The sequence below is a fragment of the Homarus americanus genome, unplaced genomic scaffold (genome assembly GCF_018991925.1).
Source record: "Homarus americanus isolate GMGI-L3 unplaced genomic scaffold, GMGI_Hamer_2.0 scaffold22632, whole genome shotgun sequence".
Taxonomy (NCBI): domain Eukaryota; kingdom Metazoa; phylum Arthropoda; class Malacostraca; order Decapoda; family Nephropidae; genus Homarus; species Homarus americanus.
In genome coordinates, this window is record NW_024743646.1 from 1 (window position 1) to 22359 (window position 22359).

At 38.7% G+C, this 22359-nt stretch overlaps 2 long non-coding RNA genes across 2 annotated transcripts; one reads left to right on the top strand and one right to left on the bottom strand.

Moving 5' to 3' along the window:
• Positions 1–968: 968 nt before the first annotated feature.
• On the bottom strand, positions 969–2611 carry LOC121877203. The gene is made up of 2 exons (XR_006090937.1): positions 1385–2611; positions 969–1222 (listed from the first exon to the last, which is right to left on the bottom strand). It is a non-coding gene; the product is annotated as an uncharacterized LOC121877203 (long non-coding RNA).
• Positions 2612–2698: 87 nt separating this feature from the next.
• LOC121877202 lies at positions 2699–22100 on the top strand. Its single transcript, XR_006090936.1, has 7 exons — positions 2699–2835; positions 5660–5773; positions 6244–6333; positions 16829–16944; positions 18880–18971; positions 21483–21608; positions 22082–22100. It is a non-coding gene; the product is annotated as an uncharacterized LOC121877202 (long non-coding RNA).
• The last annotated feature ends 259 nt before the right edge of the window (positions 22101–22359 follow it).

Here is a 22359-nt window from a genome sequence, read left to right on the forward strand (position 1 = left end):
GAGCTACCAGTACAAGGGCCTCGAGGTTGGGAAGGAGAAGCTACTTCGAGTGGTTGGGGGAAATGTAGGCGTTAGTATTGTGCTGGAGACATTCCTCAGTAGCCAGACCAGGAGAACTACTGACCTCACCCAGAACATGTACCGTGTTGAGCTAGGTTATACAAGCATTATATAAACTCAATTTTCCTCGTTTATCCTCCCATTTCGGGTCATTGTGGTAGCAGGAATCTGGCCTCAAATACAGAATTGTTCTTCCCTCGGGTATTCACCAAGTGGGTCTTCCACCATAATTACTGGCTACTGAACTACCACCTTTCTATTTATACCGATTATGAATTGGCAAGGGAAAAATGGAATTAAAATGGACGATAAAGCACAAGGGGTTCAAAGACAAGAATTGATGGAGCATTTACATTAACAAGTATAGAGTCGGTTGTATCATGACCACACAGCATCTTATATGTATTCAACAGTAAATTCGGCCACCTAAACTGCCAGGTTTCAAGGAGGTATGGGACCAGGTGGACTCCTGTGCAGGTTTGAGAAAGTGGCTGTGGACACCAGGTGCAGTAAGGATACACGCCTACTATCCTCACTGGTAAGGTATATTAATTTCTATATTGCTTCCCTGGCAGATAATCAATGATCAGTTAAAAAAACCTTTGCTCTAGGCTCGAGATTCCATTCGTACATTCATTCAGGTGGGAAGCTTCAGATGGATGAAAGTTTAGAGTTCACACATAGCTCGATTGAAGTTACCAAGTAAATGTATTGTGCTAGATGGTCTGGTGGCGTCTTGAAGCCGAATTAAGGCTCATCTAGCAAGAACAATAGTAGTTTCCGATCTTATGTGAACCTAAATTTTTTAAGCTGCTAAATTGTATACAAGTTAGAGAAATGTCGAGTCTAGTCTTAAATTGGTCTAAAACTCCCCAGAACACCGTTATTAAAGGAACTAAAAAACGGAATTTTAAAATTTAAAATCAAGTTTATTGTAGAAATATGTCGATCATATCTACAGTTAAATAAATACAGCAGTTCCCGCTCCTATAATTCTTCCCCACTCTAGCCGGGTTCGTCCTTAACTGCCCACATAACGAAGGTAGGTAGGTCACTGTGCCGTGGGTGAAGCTGGATTGGTCCACTTTCAACTAGAACGAAACTCAAATTCATCCCCTCACTAAACCATTTCCAGTAGTTATTCCACGTAGTTCTCGGATATCTGGAACAAGCAAGTAATCAGAGATTAAATATAGAAGTATACTTTGTATCAAACTCAATCACACAGAAATAATTCACTAAATACATTAATATATAACCAAGTTATATCAAATATAAATAGTTAATCAACAAAACTCATTTTTAACCAACAAGAAAATTGTACTCAAGAAAAATAACACCAGCATTTGAAGAATGAAGAGATGTATATCTATGGATCCAGTAGTATTACTTCCTTTGAGGTTATGATCAGTACTGACCTCCCGTCACAGCTTTCAGAGTATTTAAGGACGGCAGTGGTGGGGGGGGGGGGGTGATACATGTGAATTAGGCGGGAAAATCTTAACTGGGCTAACCACCTCTTAACTGGGCTAACCACCTCATCACAAGTGTTTAAGACATTTCATTTCTCGATAATTGTTCCATAAAACTTCACTATGTCGTGATTATTTATCGCCTTTCTATTGCTAGTTTAATATTTTTCTATTTATAACTTGTTAATTTTTCACTATAGAGATTAATGAATGTGGTTTACCGGGAGTTAAACGGGCGTAACAACCATTAGCGGCTTTACTGTGGTGGTGTCTGTTTCTGGCCGCCCATAGAAAGTCGTAGAATTCGTCATGCTATATTTATCAAAACTTCAAAAACCAGATCACAATTGACTTTGATGTGAAAGATTATGAATAAAAGAAATACAGCGCATATTAAAGTTGGAAGTTTCTCTACATTTGTCACTTCCACATAAATACACATCTGAATCTGTAGATAATGGTCACTCATAATAAGCTCATTTAAAAATGAAAAGTCTTTAAGCTTGGTAATAAAATAAACTAATTCAATAAATGTCTGGCTGGGTTCCTTCTATACATTCCTAAATCTACTATAGAATTCATTGGCCTCTTTAACAGTGTAAGCAACTGCCTATAGCCATTCAAGCAAACCATAGAGTCTCAGAAGCCTTATTGGACAACATCGTGACAAGTATTGCTAACAATAAAAATGGTTCAACGTCACACTGATTCTAAATAATAAAAGTTTCACCCTTTAAGTAAACCAGCAGTACTTAAGTATTCCAGGCAGTATATAAGTACCACCAACATATAGGCTTTACTAACGTACAGTATTGTTAATGAATGTGGTGAGAATACTTCAAAGTTTGTATATATATATAAAATAGATCTATAATTTGCTTTAGTTCCTCCAAGAAGTACAAGTTTCTGTAGTGCCCCAAGAACGAAGGCACATTTTCTTTCTTGTTAAATTACTGAAATATTTATGTTTTTCAGTTATTTCACACCAAAAATCATTTTATTTTCACAGACTCTATTATATGCTAACATAGTTTTATGTAAATGGTAATAAATGATAATTCAAATAGCTGTTTTATATATTCAACGTAAAAAGGTAATAAGATAAGGAATGATATGGAGGTGAGCGCCATCTATGAGTTAACAGCACTACTAAACCTTCATCACGGGGTACAGGGGGAGAGTTTCTCGTCTGGTGGTTCTTGGATCCATCACCAGCTGGAGCCACAAGACAGAGGAAGAAGGTGGAGGACGGACTAAGTGTACCACGATCTGACAGCCCCGAAAATATCGGCCTGAGGCATCGGTAAGACATTTATTCATAATATTATACCAGATATTTAACATTAATAATACTAAGAAGTTATTGGAGAGTTATTATGGTTAGACAGAGTGTATTTAATGGTTAATTTAGTTAATTGTGCTGGGTCGTCTAGTGAAGTACTGTATTGGTATATTGTTGCCACTATATAACATCAAAGTTGAAAGTATGTTTTTCCGGTGGTTTTTGATGTAATGAACGAATTTGACCTTCATTTGTGGCGCAAATCAATAGTTTTGAGATAAGCCCCTGGTGAATTAATATAAGTGGACAACCATGGAGTTGTTGATCAATGTGTTGTTCCGATGGTTTAGGAAAATATTCGTCCATTGGCTGTCCTCGGGTTTTGTATGAGAATGTTTTTTTTTTTAGATTTTTCAGTGTTTTACTCAAATGTGCCCTTTTCTTTTGTAAAGTAACGTTTTGCCAAAAAATAACATTTTCAATTTTAACAAACTGCTAATTTTGCCAATAAAATAGAGGTCAAATTTGAATAAAACACCAAAGTACACCAAAAACTAATTCTCATACCAAAGAACCTACCTAACCTAACCTACGAGGAGGAGACGAGTTAGGAGTATAACCTCGGGTAAACATGGCGGGAACCTGCGGACAGCCAATGGACCAATATTAACCCACTTTTCTTCAATGACGTTTCCCTCACAAATGACTTAAATATAGCAGGGAGATTAGGTAATTTTAAGTAATTTCTGAGGAAAACGTCGTAGAAGAAACGTGTTTTAACATTGTCTAAACTATTGGAAAAACACATTGCTCAACAAAAAGTCAATGGTTGTCCACTTGTAAAAATTTACCACCCTGCCCCTCAGAAACTAGAGCTATAAGAATCGAGGTAAAAAGTGTCCAAAACGCACCAAAACCCATCGGAAAAAGTTTTGGATTTAACCTAACCTAACCAAACCTAAGCTAACGTGGGTGTGTACCGCCATGAACAGACATACATAATGAACTGTTAAATATCTCGCTTGAACGTATTTTGTTCCAGAAATGTTATTGAAGAAAATTGTCTTAGAATTGTCAAAATTACCGATTGCAATTATAAAATTCCCGAGATTCATTTAGCGACAAGTGAAATGGCAAAAATAGGTTTTCCCTAGTGTATTATGTTTTTCGAGCAATTCTAACCTTCATTTCTGGTATAAATGAGCCGTTATGGAGATATGACCTCAGTTACCGGGACGAGTTTGATTTTGTTCATTTTTTCCACAGGTGGTGTTATTATAGAATTTTAAGAGGCGACATTTGCTAGAAGCTAATACTGTACTGTATAATCTGATGTAATATAACCCACCAAAGCGACCTACCTAACCTTACCTAACTTCCTAGCCAGGGCGTGGAATTGCCTAATTAAACAAAGTACTTATTTTGATATCTGGTACCAACGAAAGCAACTTTATAGAAGCGTCACTGTGTAATTTGTATTTTTGTGGATGCAAGAGTGCGCTCGGACTCGGCGAGTCGGCTATAAACAAACACGGCGCGGCAAATCGGCCAATTTTTTGGAGGAGTGTTTACGGTAAATGTAATTATTCGCCACAGAGCACGGAGAGACATCGTTTTAGTGTTGCGTGCTCGGTTTTTCAGTGTTTTCCCCCCATTTCCTCCAACCTTCATTCCTTGCCCATTACAGGTGATTTAAGATCATATAAATAATTAATAAAAAAGTGTTTTTAATTAAAATAAAAAGTTGTCGCCCCTTTTAAAATATTATAATAAGAACACTTATGGAAAATATGAACCAAATCGGAAAAACTCTTGCTGGTGGTAGTGGTGTTCTGAGAAAAAAAGAAAAAACCTAACCTAACCTTTCCTATCCCTTAACACTTCAAATAATATATTAAGGTTACTTTATTTAACTGATGATAAATTAAAAAGTTATTTCATTAATGTTTTGTCAGTGAGTCATTAGCATTTATAGGTCACTGGGGAAGCTGGAATACGTTTAAGAAACTAATTTGCAATCCCAATAGATTTGAACTGTCCTCTGATTGGTCACAGCAGATTATGTGAAATTCAAACGAAAGGAATTTAAGTATTAAATTGCGCAAAAGTTTTTGCCCGCTAGTGCAATAAGAATCCGTCAATATTGTCGTAACTTCGTCTTATTTTGGTCACGTCCACAAAATGTAACCGCGATGCGTCGCGTAAGAAACCGGGTGTGCCGATTCATTTTTTGTGCATCCGTCACAAAAGGTTAGATAGGGTTTTCAATTTTGTTTAACCTCTCATGTTGAAAGTGTAATTCAGTTTGGAAGAATGATTGTTGTTGTTGTTGTTTCTAGCGTTAAAGGAAATAAAGGTCACACGTTTCTATTAGAAAAAGCAAAACAAAATAAAAACACGGAAAATTGTAGTTTCGGCGAAGCGCCGAGGTCACACTCATTCTAAACACATCAAAAACTATTGGAAAAACCTAATTTCAACCTAACCGATTTGAGAAATCAGTTTCTCTATGTGGTATTAAACAAACAAGTGCCTTTGTTATATGTGTACGAAGTTGTTATTTGACCAAATAAACCGTCGGCTATTTGACCGGGACCTGCGAGGATCGTACGCATACGATTTTAATGGGATTGTAGTCGGGATGATTGTGGGCATTAAACAAGTCATTACACTGTGGTATTATTTAATTGTAGAAGTTTCTGTGGGCAAAAGTATTGTTTTATTTTAGATCTCGGTCAAATAATCAGTGGATATTGTGCCGAGTACCGGTCAAATAACCCCTGCCTATAATATAATAGTTTTACACTGTTGTGTATTATAGTATAGCTATTGGTTACATTTCCAGGAAGCTTCAAGGACCAACAACACACCTCCATGGCAAGTTGAGACTCGACCGTACAGACCCGTCCGATCTCGTCTACGACTCCGTTAACTGAGAAACGCCGCCGACCCGCGGAAGGTGAGACCGACTTCGTCACTTCACGTCGCGTAGTCGGGTGTACAAGTCGAGTGCATTAGAGTACTTGTATTTAAGTGCACTTGTACAGTAATCCTAAAAAAGTGGGCATTAACTTAAATGTTTGTGTCTAAAGTCACGTCCCATTGGCGTCGGTGGTACGCGACACCTCAAAACTGTGGCCCAGATTCACGTTTTCCATCCCATACCCAATTTTGAATGTGTGTTTATTTTGTTTTTCTTTAAAGTACAGTACAGTATAATATATTAATAACTTTTAGCTTCGTTTTTAAAGCCTAATTTCATTGTTATTAATTATGATACTCTACAAATACTGTGCTACTTTTTCTACTTGTATGATTCAGTTGAGCTAATTAAACTTTTATTTGCATAATGTTGAAGAAGACTACAGTACATAGTTCAAATTTTTACATATCAACAGTGCAGTACTTTATCTTAAGTAATATTTTCAGGCACTTTCTCCATCAATGCCTAAAGTGGACCTGAACCTTTGGACCTGATGTGAACTAGAATGAAGTTGGCTGGACTTCAAGTACTCTGTGGTATTGTATTTAATATTGTTGTAGTACTTTGAATGTTAGGAAAGTTCTACAGGCATTCCCCAGTTTATAAGAGTATTATGCATTAAAAACCTATATTAAATCGAATCAATATTCCTATAGACGCGCATTACAAAAGCCCAGATACTTTTCTACAATGAAAAAAAGTTCCCCCCAAATTATGTACAGTCCCCCAAAAACTATCGATAGATTTTCTTGCGGTAAAATTTGAAACTCTAGATGAAATACATTGATGTGATCCCCATTGCGTCAGCATAAGTTGTTACGCCCGCTCACTGTATCGGCAATGGAATGGCTATAGACGGCGGGTAGCGAGGGAGTCATCCTCGTGTGACATACAACCGTACAGTATATGCTTTACTATAACAAGAAATTCATTAAGCTATATTAATGTATGTATCGTGCTGGGTAGAAACAAGGCCTCAACCGAGGACTACAATAGTATCAAAATATACGTTAAATGGAAGAGTTTTGGAACGTCGCAATCGAGTAGGACCTCGAGGCGGACATTTCACCACCGTGTCGTAGTAACGGTTTCATTCGTACCGAGTTGCAGAATATAGTCGTCGACGACACGTCTGATTTATGAGAGGTGACCAAGGAAATATTACTTGATATTAGAGTGAACAGCTACAGCAATATACAATATATCGGTCTAGTTGGGATCTGCCAAATATTATTGATACGTAAATGGTATCGGTTTAATGTCACAATAAGAATTTAAATCGGCGCATCGCTGGTCGTTTTGTGGCTGGCGGCTGAGCCATCGCGATACAGCGGGTTCGCCTCCCCATTGCGTCTTTCCGATAATTCCTCGGTTCGTTTGACGTAAGATCCCATTAATGACCAGCACGGCATCGGCGTCCATTTACGACACGCAATCTCAATTCGCGTAACGTGCGATCGGAAGCCTCGGAGGATTCGCATCTTTCAAAAACATATGTATACTCATTCGTGCTCAAAGGTGTAGACGTAGAGTTAGCAACAGTTCTGAAACAGGTCGTGTAACATTGGTCGAATAGCCTCGAATCACGTCGACCCCGTGGCTAAAGATATTATTTTGGGGTGACCATACACGTCGATTATAAGCCAATACAGGAGCTTCTCGACAGACAGACGAGTCGAGTTCCCGAGGCTTGTTCGCGAGTCCAACTTAACTCTTGTAGATAATGATATACAGTGGAGCTATACTGTATATACCCAGCACATTACGGTACAGTCGGTCCCCGACTTATGACGGGGTTAGGGACCGGGTCGCGAGTCGAAAATAATACCGTACATAGAAAATCTAAAACGAGTGTCTCTCTCTCTTCTTGGCACCGCGAGAACTCTCACTCTTCCGCTTGCCAGCTATTTTAAAGGGAATTACCCAAAAAAATTTTGTCGGTACACAGCGCAATCACTAATGTCGGGACTCGAAAATAGGTAATTTGACAAAATTTTGGTACGACCGAGGCAGTCGTAGGTCGTAAGTCGAGGAGTAGCTGTATTTAACTAATGATAACAGAAAAAGTTATTTCTTTAATGTTTTGTTTTTGTGTTTTAATGTTTTGTCTGTGAGTCGGTTCTCGTCTTCAACGTTTAGGTCACGAAGGAGGCTTAAATATATCTAGAAAAAAAGTTCTTGCTCCTGCGTAAATATCACAATAGATTTGCACTGTCCTCTGTTTGGTCACAGCAGATTATGTGAAATTCGAGCGAGAGAAATTTAAATAATAAATCCCGCAAAATTGTGGGTTTCTCCCGGAAGCACGATAAGAATCCGTCAACATCGTCGCAGTTTCGTTCTACGTCGGTCACATCCACGAAGTGTAAACACTATTGGACTGTACGAAACCGGGTATGCCGATTAAATTTTTGCTCGTCCATCGCAAGAAGTTAGGTAGTTTAGTTTAGGTTAGGTTAGGTAGGGTTTTCAATGTTTTTTTTTAACCCGTCATGTTGAAAGTAACTTTTTTTGGAAGATTCATTGTTTTTGATAGTGTAAAGAAATTAAAATCATATTTATTTATTAGAAAAAATCCAAATAAAAACTGGTAAAATTATCATTTTGGCCGTGCATCTATTTTCCAAAAGTCATAATCGTTCAAAATATCCATAAAAAGCGTTGGAAAAAGATATTTTCAACCTAACGTAACCTATTTGAGTAATCAGTTTCTCCATGTGGTGTTAAACTAATAAGTAATGTTTATTTTTAATACAAAGTTGTTATTTGACCCGGATTCTGGGCCAAATAACCGTCGGCTATTTGACCGGGACCTGCGGGGATCGTATGGGATCTTAATGGGATTGTAGTCGGGATGGTTGGGGGCATTAAACAAGTCATTACATTATGGTATTATTTAATTGTATAATTTCTGTTGACAAAAGGATTTAGTTGTGGTACTTTGAATGTTAGGAAAGTTGTACAGGCATTCCCCAGTTTGTAAGAGTACTGTGTCTTATAAAAACCTATGGTAAATCGAATCAATATTCCTATAGACTCACATTATAAAAGCCAAGATACTTTTCTTCAATGAAAAAAGTTCCCCCCAATTATGTAGTCTCCAAAAAGTATCGACAGATTTTCTAGCGGTAAAATTTGAAACGCTGGGTGAAAGACTTTGATGTGATCTCCAGTGCATCAGCATAAATTGGTACAGGTACATCCGGTCACTATATGAGCAACAGCCATAGACGGCGGGTAGCGAGAGAGGGAGTCATCCTCGCGTGACATACGACCGTACAGTATATGCTTTACTATAACAAGAAATCCATTAAGCTATATTAATGTATGTATCGTGCTGGGTAGAAGCAAGGCATTTGTAAAGAAGCCCCTGACTGAGGATTACAATAACATGGAAATATACTTTAAATGGAAGAGTTTCGGATCACAACCGAGGCGAACATTTCACCGTGTCGTAGTGACGGTTTCATTCGTACCGAGTTGCAGAATATAGTCGTCGACGACACGTATGATTTATGAGAGGTGACCAAGGAAATAGTAGTTGATATTAGAGTGAACAGCTACAGCAATATACAGTATATCGGTCTAATTGGGATCTGCCAAATATTATTGATTCGTAAATAGTGTCGGTTTAACGTCACAATAAGAATTTAAATCGGCGCGTCGCCGGTCGTTTCGTGGCGGCTGACCCATCGCGATACCGCGGGTTCGCTCGCCCCGTTGCGTCTTTCCGATAATTCCTCGGTTCGTTTGACGTAAGATCCCATTAATGACCGGCACGGCGTCGGCGTCCATTTACGACACGCAATCTCAATTCGCTTGACGTGCGATCGGAAGCCTCGGAGGATTCGTATCTCTCAAAAACATACGTATGCTCATTCGTGCTCAGAGGTGTAGACGTAGAGTTAGCGACAGTTCTGAAACGGATCGTGTAACATTGGTCGAATAGCCTCGAAGCACGTCGACCCTGTGGCTAAAGCTATTATTTTGGGGTGACCGTACTCGTCGATTATAAGCCAATACCGTATAGGAGCTCTTCGACCGACAGACGAGTCGAGCTCCCGAGGCTCGTTCGCGAGTCCGACTTAACTCTTGTAGATAATGATATACAGTAGAGCTATACCGTATATAGCCAGTACATTACGGTACAGTCGGTCTCCGGCTTACGACGGGGTCAGGGACCGGCGACCGGGTCGCAAGTCGAAAATGGGAAAATAATACTGTACATAGATGGGCGTCTCATTTTCTTCTCGGCACCACGAAACTCTCACTCTTACGCTTGCCGGCCATTTTAAAGGGAATTACAAATGAAAATGTTGTCGGTACACAGCGCAATCACTAATGTCTGCATTCAAAAATACGTAATTTGACAACATTTTGGTACGACCGAGGCGGTCGTATGTCGATTGATTGATTGATACGTTTATTGAGATACAAAAAAAACATTAATACATCTCAAAGGGATGAAGTGACATAAGTCATCCTCACCCCAGTCCAAACATCCACTCTATTTGCATGGGGACATTATTTATATGGGCATTTCTATATACATTAAGCAATGGGCATTCCAGTATATAATGTGGCAGGGTATGGGATCTGGATGTTCTACAAACTCTACATTCTTTATCCTGTTCACTTCTCTCAGCTCCAAGTTCCCAATAATATTTATATCCTAATCTTAACCTCATATACACTGAATCTTTCCACCTACTCCTATCTTTCCCATATGTAAATTTTGTGTTCATGAGAACATGATGGTAATGTTTCATTGTTTCACTTTTCTCGTATATTTCATTCCTTTTGAAATTATCTTCTATTGATTGTATTTTCCGTAATTTGCTCCTTAATTGCTTCAAGGTTTTAGTACATATTATGTCGATCTCGGCCTTTTCCGTGGCACTTTTTGCTATTATATCTACTGCTTCATTAAGACCAATCCCCACATGTGAAGGGACCCATACAAATTGAACATTATGGCCATTTTTCCTTATTGTATTTACTAATTTTCTACATGAACCAATAATGTGTCCAAAGACTGGACTCCCACTGTTCAAAGAATCCAAAGCTGCCCTACTATCAACAAAAAAATATGCATCTTTATACCTCTTTACAACATTTTCCAATCCTACTAACATTGCATATAACTCAGCTTGTGTTGATGAAATAAAACTGCTCAACCGAAGTCCAATTTTGATGTCATCATTTCCTTGTTCTGTGTACTGTCTTATAAGGATCCCGCACCCTGCCCTGCCACTTGACATAACTGAACCGTCACAAAAAACATGCAATGTGTTTATTTTAGGCAAATTACTAATCTTATTCCCATATAAAGCCCTTATAACTGTCCTGGTTCATGTAATGATTTCTTCATTGTGAGAGGCACTATGTCTAACTCTACTTCTCGTTCTTCCCAGGGTGGATTCTTACAACTCTTCTGAACAGCTGTACACCAGTCTGCCAGATTACATTTTTTAATAATATTTATTAATCCATTCATGTATCCTCTCTTGCCTTGCCTGCAGAAGGTCCTTTTATCTTTTAAACCATCATTTATATCTTGTACAAATTTACTCCCACTGTTCCCTCTCATTAATCGAACTGCTGCAACTGTATTAATTTCATTGACCCTCTGTGAAATGCTCTGTAACCCTAGTTCCATTTTCATTATCTCAATCATTGCATTCTTTTGACACCCTAAAATAATTCTCATTGCTTCATTTTGCATGATCTCAAGCTTCCGTAGCCTTCCTTCACCAGTACAAGAGAGGACAGGTGCTGCATAGTCTATAAGTGATCTGATGGTAGAAATACACATCATTCTCAGTATGGGTACCCCAGCACCTTTACCACAACATGCTAGAGCCTTCAAGGGCAGTAATCTTGCTCTACATTGAGTGAGGACATGATATATTTCTGCCTCTTTACTTTCACTAGTAAAGCCAATATACATTCCTCAATATTTATACTTTGACACTTTCTCAACAATTTTTCCATTTAGAAAAACGGATTCAGTTCCTCTTCCTTTACATTCACACTTGGTTTTTTCTTCATTGATAACTAAGCCCATCTTTTGAGAAAGAACACTAAAATCATTTAATGCAATCTGCAAATTTTTTACAGAGTTTCCTTGAAATAAGATGTCATCTGCATAAATGATGGTTACAACTCCTTTGGGATATTTGTGTGAGGCTATCTTGTTCATTAACACATTAAATAACATTGGACTCAATACTCCCCCTTGGGGAGTGCCTAGTTCAAGTGCTCTTTCCTCAGACAAACATCCCTGATACCATACACAGATTCTCCTTCCATGCAAGTAGTCACCTATCCAGTGTAACAACTTTCCTGATACCCCTAGAGCAGCCAGTTCATTCATAACTACTTCACTGTGAGCTTTATCAAATGCTCCTTGTAAATCCACAAAAACTCTACATCTGTCTGCATCATTTGATAAACATTTTATAACACAGTCTGAAGTACATTTCCCTTCCAAAAAAACAAATAAATTACAAGATAGATTTTCCCCACAATATATACAAGCCTATTTAATAATACTCTCTCCATCATCTTGGAAAAACAAGATGTTAAAGACACTGGCCTGTATCCACCAGTTGCCTTAGGGAAAGGAATAACTATCGCTTTCTTGCATTCTGTTGGTAATCTACCCTCTGCATAGCTCATGTTGAATAAATCTAATAATGGACTATTTTCCATACCAACTAAGCAGTTCAAAATTTCATGTCACACCATCTTCGCCTGGTGCTGTAGATTTTCCTTTTTTAACAGCATTTAATAACTCATCTTGAGTAATATCTACACATGTTACATCACAAATATTTAGAGCTGATGAAATAAATCTTTTTCTTTCATTTTGCCACTCATCTAATGCTTCTATTGTCCTGTTAGGCAGGGAGGCAACACTAGCAGCTTTAGCCCATTTGTCAACCAGTTTATTAGCTTCTTCCTCTGGATGAGGATGGCTAATAAAATTACTCCTTTTTCCTCTAATTTTGTTAATATCCTGCCATATTTCTTTGAGATTTTTACTCTCCCCAATGTGCTGTGCAAAATCTTGCCAATATTTCTCCCTTGCCTCCTTCCTAGCCTGCCCACATATTTTGGCTATATCCATGAAGATTTCCCTATCTTCTTCTCTTCTACCATTCTTTACCCAATCTTTATGTGCTGCCCTTAACATTTGTGTCCATCCCTTCAACATTTTGTCATTGGTATAGCAGTGTTTCCTAGCCCCATGTCTCTTATCATTTATTTTTTTCTGTGTTGACATAGTTAAATATCTTTCTATCTCCCCAACTAAGTCATTATAAAAGCTATCCATACAGACTGGTGTATAATTTCTGTACCATTTCTCTATATTTTGGGTAAACACTTCTGTGTCATCCTTGTTTCGTTTCAATTTCTTCCTCCTATATCTCACCTGTCTCTTCCCTAATGGTAATTGAACATACACAACAAAATGGTCACTGACTAGCTCCCTTATTATCTCACATTCTCCCTGGACTCCCTGACTGCTTATCATGCAAGCATAGTCTAACCTTCCTCCTTTAATATGAGTCACTTCCTTATTTCCTAACAAGTAAGCATCTGGGTGATCTTGTAAAAATTGCCAAAATTTTATACCATTACTATTAATTCTCCCCATTGTTTCGAGTCTTGGATGTCGAGCATTAAAATCTCTTACAGCCAAAGTTGAGTCCAAAAACATGCAATCTGGTAAGAAGTTGAGGTCAAAACAGCCTCCAGAAATATACAAATTTGCTATGTTCAATTCTCCTTCCTTCAAATATAACTTTATACAGACACTTTCTATTCCTTGTACTCTACTCGGGCTTCCAACTAGTTCTGCTGGTATGGAATTCTTAATGTATGTTGAGACCCCTCTTATACCTTCACCCGAATAGAGATGAAATCCCTTATATCCAGACAGTTTAAGCAGGTCGCCTTTCCTGTCCCCAGTCTCTTGAAGGGTAATTATATCAATATTATTTTTAAGGGTAAAGTAATGTACATCTGTCACTCTATTTCGTAGACCATTAACATTCCAGGACATTATCTTAAGGCTAGCTAGATCCAGGATTAATATTTACACATTTTATATCCTTTCCAATCAGATTCTTTAAGAAGGCCCAATCCTCCTGCACAGATTCCCATTTCCTCAAAAGGTTTTCTTTATCAGCATCTTTACACTTTACCAACACATTTTTAAAACTTTCAGTTGTTGCTCCCTGCACTACACAATCCTTTATTTTCCTCTCCTTCCCTTTAATACTTATTTTAAGCACTGAATTTTTCAAAAGCTTGAGCTCTTCACTTTCCTCTTTCCCTTTTAATTCTACATTATTCACAGTTTTGTTTTCCCTTTCTTTATTTATCACTGTATCAAGTCTTTTCTCTATCACTTCTATTTTCTGACCTAACTTTTGCAAAAGCTGAAACATCTTAAGCACCTCTTCTCCCAGAATTTCTTGCACAGTTTTATCACTAACCTGGAGGGCTGCACCACTACTCTCACTTGCTACTTGTTTATTACTCTGTTTGTTTCTGGCATCAACAACGCTTCCGGCCGCAAGCGCAGTCCTTATCCTTCTTGAATCTTCATGCCAGGCATTCTCAGGAATCACTGTCTGTGTGTTCTCCTGCTGTCTTGTCACTGTCAGACCACAGCGTACTTTTTCAGTGTTCTCTGAATAATTCCTTTGTTGGTCACTTCTCATACGTGGCCTCATCTCGCATGCAATTGAACTAGCATTGTGAGTTTTACCACAATTACAACAACAAGGCTTCACTTTCTCTCCTGCTTTGATCTTGTCCTCACAGTTGCTAGATTCGTGCCTCTTCCCACAGAATCTACAACGTGGGTCCAGTTGACAGCTCCAGGCCTTATGTCCCCATCTGCAACACTTGAGACACATTATTGGTCCCTCCACATATAGTGCCACCTTCCTATACCCTGCTCCTGTGATGAACACTTTCTCTGGAACCTTTCCTCTCATTAGAGCAATAACCTGGCTTCTCTCTTCGCCCCTTATTAAATGCCTCTTGACCCAAACAAATCTTTCGTCATCCAATAAGTATTCTGGATCTAGTATTACAGGGTACCTGAAGATTATAACCTTTGTAAGTAGTATGTCGCTCTCCTCTGGCAAAACCATCAGTAATCCCTTGTACCCAACAGTTGTCAACATTTCCACAGCCTCCATGGTCCCCACTGTAAGATAAGGCTTGTGTGTGCCTTCTTTCAAAAGAGGCTCAAAGCTGCGATGCTCCCGTCCTAGTTGTACTGCCCATTTTAATTTTTCAAGGAAGGTCATCGGGCATGACTGTGGAAAAATTAATCTCTTCCTGACCCGACCAACTTCACCTTGTGTGTGTTCTTGTCTGCGTCCTTCAAATTCCATACTTTGCTCTGTTCTTGATCCATTCTCCACTATCTCCTTTCTGTTATTTCCATTATTATTACCACCCACACACGTTTTTTGTCCTAGATGTTTTTGTCTCCTCCTCTCTCACTTCTTTGCTTTCACTGTCCTCGTGCCAGCTTGTCTCCCTCATCCTTTGAGAATTTTCTTTCTTATTCACTACCTCTTGTTGTAGCTGTATTTTCTCACTTTCGAACTTCCCTTGTGCTTCATCACTCGTATTAGACTCATCACTACTCAACTCAAGGTCTTCAAGAACTTCGTCCAATACTATCTTTTCTTTACTCTTCCATGTAGAGTTCTTAAGCGAAAATTCACTTTCCGTGGGGCAATGTTGACATCCCACAACACCCAGCCAGGAGTGATGGGACCCCGAGCAGTTATTTTCGTAAGGTAAACAGTAAGTTCCCAACACCAAAGTTGCTTGACGATACTTATCTTATCCTCGGGTCCTTATACACAAGTAGGTAAGTCTATATATCCTTCAGATAATGTAATAGGCTCGAAAACATCCCAAATTTGGGAGCTAGCGCTCACAGCTGTGTTTACCAGACCAAAAAAATGGCCGCTCCGTCGTATGTCGAGTAGGTCGTAAGTCGAGGAGTAGCTGTATTTAACTAATGATAACAGAAAAAGTTATTTCTTTAATGTTTTGTTTTTGTGTTTTAATGTTTTGTCTGTGAGTCGGTTCTCGTCTTCAACGTTTAGGTCACTAAGGAGGCTTAAATATATCTAGAAAAAAAGTTTTTGCTCCTGTGTAAATATCATAATAAATTTGCACTGTCCTCTGATTGGTCACAGCAGAGAGATTTAAATAATAAATCCCGCAAAATTGTGCCTCTCTCCCGGCAGCACGATAAGAATCCGTCGAGATCGTCGCAGTTTCGTTCTACGTCGGTCGCGTCCACGAAATATAAACACTATTGGACGCGTACGAAACCGGGTATGCCGATTCGGTTTTTGTTGGTCCATCGCAAGAAGTTAGGTAGTTTAGATTAGGTTAGGTAGGGTTTTCAATGTTGTTTTTTTAACCCTTCATGTTGAAAGTCTAACTCACTTTGGAAGATTCATTGTTTTTGTTAATGTAAGGAAATTAAGATCATATTTATTTATTAGAAAAAATCCAAGTAAAAACTGGTAAAATTATCGTTTTGGCCGTGCAGCTATTTTCCGAAGGTCATAAAAGTTGAAAATACATCAAAAACCATTGGAACAAGATTATATCAACCTAACCTAACCTATTTGAGTAATCAGTTTCTCCACGTGGTACTAAACAAACAAGTGCCTTTATTATAACTGTACGAAGATGTTATTTGACCACGATTCTGGGCCAAATAACCGTCGGCCATTTGACCGGGACCTGCGGGGATCGTATAGGATTGTAGTCGGGATGGTTGGGGGCATTAAACAAGTCATTACATTATGGTATTATTTAATTGTATAATTTCTGTTGACAAAAGGATTTAGTTTTATTTTAGATCTCTGTCAAATAAGCGGCGGTTATTGTGCCGAGTACCGGTCAAATAATCCTGCCTATAATATAATAGTTTTACAGTGTTGTGTATTATATAGCTATTGGTCACATTTCCAGGAAGCTTCAAGGACCAACAACACATCTCGGTACGACAAGTCGAGACTCGACCGTACAGACCCGTCCGGTCTCGCACACGACGCCGTTAACGGCAAACGGAGAAACGCCGCTGGGAGGTAATACCGACGTCGTCACTTCACGTCGTGTCACTGGGCGTACGAGCCGAGTGTATTAGAGTACAGGTTGTACCTCTCTAGTCCGGCATTCTGTGATCCGGAACGATTTTAGTTTGTCCAATAGGTAGATAGGCAGCTTTTTTTTTTTTTTAATCTTGATTATTATTATTATTATTATTATTACAGGAGTATTAAATTTTTGCCCCTCAGGCCCCAATGTGGGTCAGTGACCTATGCCCGGGTGGGCTAATCCCCGTAAAAAAACAACAACGACGACAAAGCCGGGGGAAATTAAGGTTTGTTTACATCCGGCAGCTCTCTCTCTGTGCTTGTCTATACAGAGCACAACAATTAACCCTTCAATATATATTCTAGCAGTAAATAAGTGTTGCTTTCATATTCTTAAGTAGAGTAACGACGACATGTTTTCACGTGTGCGCACTTACATACGCGCAGTTTCACTTTTTTTTACCATTGATGGTTAGCTACTTATATTGTTCCATTTATTAACATTAAATAACATTACTTCAAACAAGCATATTAATTTTTTTACATTAATTTTACTACAGCTACAATCAGGGTCTTATTTTCTTCAGTTTTATATGTAGAACCAATCTGTCACCGGTTTTGTAAGCTTTAACAAAAACAATGCCGGCAGCCGTCTCGTCTCGTCGCGCGTTTTAATATTACACGTATTAGTAATAAATTGTATTGTTAATTTTGCACACACAAACATTAATTCAATAAAAACAAATTCAGAAACATTAATTAAAATATATATGAACAGTAAATAAGTGTTGCTTTCACATTCTTACGTAAAGTAATGACGATACGTTTTCACGCGTGCGCACTCGCATACGCGATCTCTGTTTTTCTTTACCATTATCGTTAGCTACTTCTATTGTTCCATTTATTAACATTACTTAAAAGAACCATATTAATTTTTCTACAGCTACAACCAGGGTCTTATTTTCTTCAGTTTTATACGTAGAACCAGTCAGTCACCGGTTTTGTAATCGACGAAAACGGTGCCGTCTCATTTCCTCGCGTTTTAATATTGAGCGTATTATTAATGAATTGTATTGCTCATTTTGCACACACTAACATTAATTCAATCCAAAAGACTTTCAGTAATAAATAATAATGAATCTTTCGTACATAAGAGAAATAACGCCGTTTTCACGATCTTGCACGTCGTCCTAACGTCGGCGGGCCATTCAAACCCGTCGAAATTTGAGTTTCCGCCGTCAAAAGTTTTAAATGTGTCGGTTTTTTTTGTGCGTTCAAATAGAAAACGTCGAATTAAAAACTCGCGAAATTTGAGAAGGTACTGTACGACATTTAACCCTTCAATATGTCTTCAAAGAGACCACGAAGCAGAGAAAGTGGTGCTAGTGCTTCCAAGTGTAAACAGAAGTCACTATCTGTCCAGGAAGAGGGCGAATTTCCACGGTCGGGAAATTTCCGGCGTCCGACACCGGTCGGGTCCCGTGGTTGCCGGACCGGAGAGGTACAACCTGTACTTGTATTTCAGTACACTTGTACAGTAATCCTATAAAAGTGGGCATTTATGTAAATGTTTGTGCGTAAAGTCGCGTCCCATTGGCGTCGGCGGTACGCGACACTTCCAAAATATGGCCCAGATTCACGTTTTCCATCCCATACCCAATTTTGAATGTGTGTTTATTTCGTGTTTCTTTAAAGTACAGTACAGTATATTAATAACTTTAAGTTTCGTTTTCAAAACATAATGTCATTGTTTATTAATTATGATACTCTATATATGCTGTGGTACTCTAAATACTTTTTTCTACTTATATGAATCAGTTGAGTTGAGTAAACTTTTATTTGCATAGTTTTGAAGAAGACTACAGGACATAGTTTAAATTTTTACATATCAACAGTGCAGTACTTTATCTTAAGTAATATTTTCAGGCACTTTCTCCAACACTGCCTACAGTGGACCTGATGTGAACTAGAATGAAGTTGGCTGGACATGAAATTTACTGGACCTCAAGTAGTCTGTGGTATTGTATTTAATATTGTTGTGGTACTTTGAATGTTAGGAAAGTTCTACAGGCATTCCCCAGTTTGTAAGAGTACTGTGTCTTATAAAAACCTATGGTAAATCGAATCAATATTCCTATAGACTCGCATTATAAAAGCCAAGATACTTTTCTTCAATGAAAAAAGCTCCCCCCCCCCAATTATGTAGTCTCCAAAAAGTATTGATAGATTTTCTAGCGGTAAAATTTGAAACGCTGGGTGAAAGACTTTGATTTGATCTCCAGTGCATCAGCATAAATTGGTACAGGTACATCCGGTCACTATATGAGCAACAGCCATAGACGGCGGGTAGCGAGAGAGGGAGTCATCCTCGCGTGACATACAACCGTACAGTATATGCTTTACTATAACAAGAACTCCATTAAGCTATATTAATGTATGTATCGTGCTGGGTAGAAGCAAGGCATATGTAAAGAAGCCCCTGACTGAGGATTACAATAACATGGAAATATACTTTAAATGGAAGAGTTTCGGATCACAACCGAGACGGACCTCGAGGCGAACATTTCACCGTGTCGTAGTGACGGTTTCATTCGTACCGAGTTGCAGAATATAGTCGTCGACGACACGTATGATTTATGAGAGGTGACCAAGGAAATAGTAGTTGATATTAGAGTGAACAGCTACAGCAATATACAGTATATCGGTCTAATTGGGATCTGCCAAATATTATTGATTCGTAAATAGTGTCGGTTTAACGTCACAATAAGAATTTAAATTGGGGCGTCGCCGGTCGTTTCGTGGCGGCTGACCCATCGCGATACAGCGGGTTCGCTCGCCCCGTTGCGTCTTTCCGATAATTCCTCGGTTCGTTTGACGTAAGATCCCATTAATGACCGGCACGGCGTCGGCGTCCATTTACGACACGCAATCTCAATTCGCTTGACGTGCGATCGGAAGCCTCGGAGGATTCGCATCTCTCAAAAACATACGTATGCTCAGAGGTGTAGACGTAGAGTTAGCAACAGTTCTGAAACGGGTCGTGTAACATTGGTCGAATCACGTCGACCCCGTGGCTAAAGATATTATTTTTGGGTGACCGTACACGTCGATTATAAGCCAATACAGGAGCTTCTCGACAGACGGACGAGTCGAGTTCCCGAGGCTCGTTCGCGAGTCCGACTTAACTCTTGTAGATAATGATATACAGTAGAGCTATACCGTATATACCCAGCACATTACGGTACAGTCGGTCCCCGACTGACGACGGGGTTAGGGACCGGGTCGCAAGTCGAAAATAATACCGTACATAGAAAATCTAAAACGGGTGTCAATTCTTCTTCTCGGCACCACGAGAACTCTCACTCTTACGCTTGCCAGCCATTTTAAAGGGAATTACAAACAAAAATTTTGTCGGTACACAGTGCAATCACTCACGTCAGGACTCGAAAATAGGTAATTTGACAAAATTTTGGTACGACCGAGGCGGTCGTACGTCGAGTAGGTCGTAAGTCGAGGAGTAGCTGTATTTAACTAGTGATAACAGAAAAAGTTATTTCTTTAATGTTTTGTTTTTGTGTTTTAATGTTTTGTCTGTGAGTCGGTTCTCGTCTTCAACGTTTAGGTCACGAAGGAGGCTTAAATATATCTAGAAAAAAAAGTTTAAGCTCCTGCGTAAATATCACAATAGATTTGCACTGTCCTCTGTTTGGTCACAGCAGATTATGTGAAATTCGAGCGAGAGAGATTTAAATAATAAATCCCGCAAAATTGTGCGTTTCTCCCGGAAGCACGAAAAGAATCCGTCAATAACGTCGCAGTTTCGTTCTATGTCGGTCACGTCCACGAAATGTAGACGCTATTGGACTGTACGAAACCGGGTATGCCGATTAAATTTTTGCTCGTCCATCGCAAGAAGTTAGGTAGTTTAGATTAGATTAGGTTAGGTAGGGTTTTCAATGTTTTTTTTTAACCCTTCATGTTGAAAGTAACTTTTTTTGGAAGATTCATTGTTTTTGTTAGTGTAAGGAAATTAAGATCATATAAATTTATTAGAAAAAATCCAAATAAATACTGGTAAAATTATCGTTTTGGCCGTGCATCTATTTTCCAAAAGTCATAATCGTTCAAAATATCCATAAAAACCGTTGGAAAAAGATAATTTCAACTTTACGTAACCTATTTGAGTAATCGGTTTCTCCATGTGGTGTTAAACTATTGAGTAATGTTTATTTTTAATACAAAGTTGTTATTTGACCCGGATTCTGGGCCAAATGACCGTCGGCTATTTGACCGGGACCTGCGGGGATCGTGTGGGATTGTAGTCGGGATGGTTGGGGGCATTAAACAAGTCATTCCATTTTGGTATTATTTAATTGTATAATTTCTGTTGACAAAAGGATTTAGTTTTATTTTAGATCTTTGTCAAATAACCGGCGGTTATTGTGCCGAGTACTGGTCAAATAATCCCTGCCTATAATATAATAGTTTTACAGTGTTGTGTATTATATAGGTATCTGTTACATTTCCAGGAAGCTTTAAGGACCAACAACACATCTCGGTACGACAAGTGGAGACTCGACCGTACAGACCCGTCCGGTCTCGCACACGACGCCGTTAACGGCAAACGGAGAAACGCCGCCGCCGACCCGCCGGAGGTAAGACCGACGTCGTCACTTCGCGTCGTGTCGTCGGGCGTACGAGCCGAGCGTATTAGAGGACTTGTATTTAAGTGCACTTGTACAGTAATCCTATAAAAGTGGACATTTATGTAAATGATTGTGTCTAAAGTCACTTCCCATTGGTGTCGGTGGTACGGGACCTCTCAAAATTGTGGCCCAGATTCACGTTTTTCATCCCAAACCAAATTTTGAATGTGTGTTTATTTCGTTATTCTTTAAAGTACAGTGCAGTATATTAATAACTTTTAGCTTCGTTTTCAAAACAGAATGTCATTGTTTATTAATTATGATTCTTTACAAATGCTGTACTACTTTTTCTGCCTGTATGTTTCAATTCAGTTTATGAAACTTTTATTTGCATAGTTTTGAAGAAGACTACAGTACTTAGTACATAGTTTAAATGTTTGCATATCAACAGTGCAGTACTTTATCTTAAGTAATATTTTCAGGTACTTTCTCCATCACTGCCTAAAGTGGACCTGATGTGAACTAGAATGAAGTTGGCTGGACCTGAAGCTAACTGGACCTCAAGTAGTCTGTGGTATTGTATTTAATATTGTTGTGGTACTTTGAATGTTAGGAAAGTTGTACAGGCATTCCCCAGTTTGAAAGAGTACTGTGTCTTATAAAAACCTATGGTAAATCGAATCAATATTCCTATAGACTCACATTATAAAAGCCAAGATATCCTTTCTTCACGAAAAGGTTCCCCCAATTATGTAGAAGT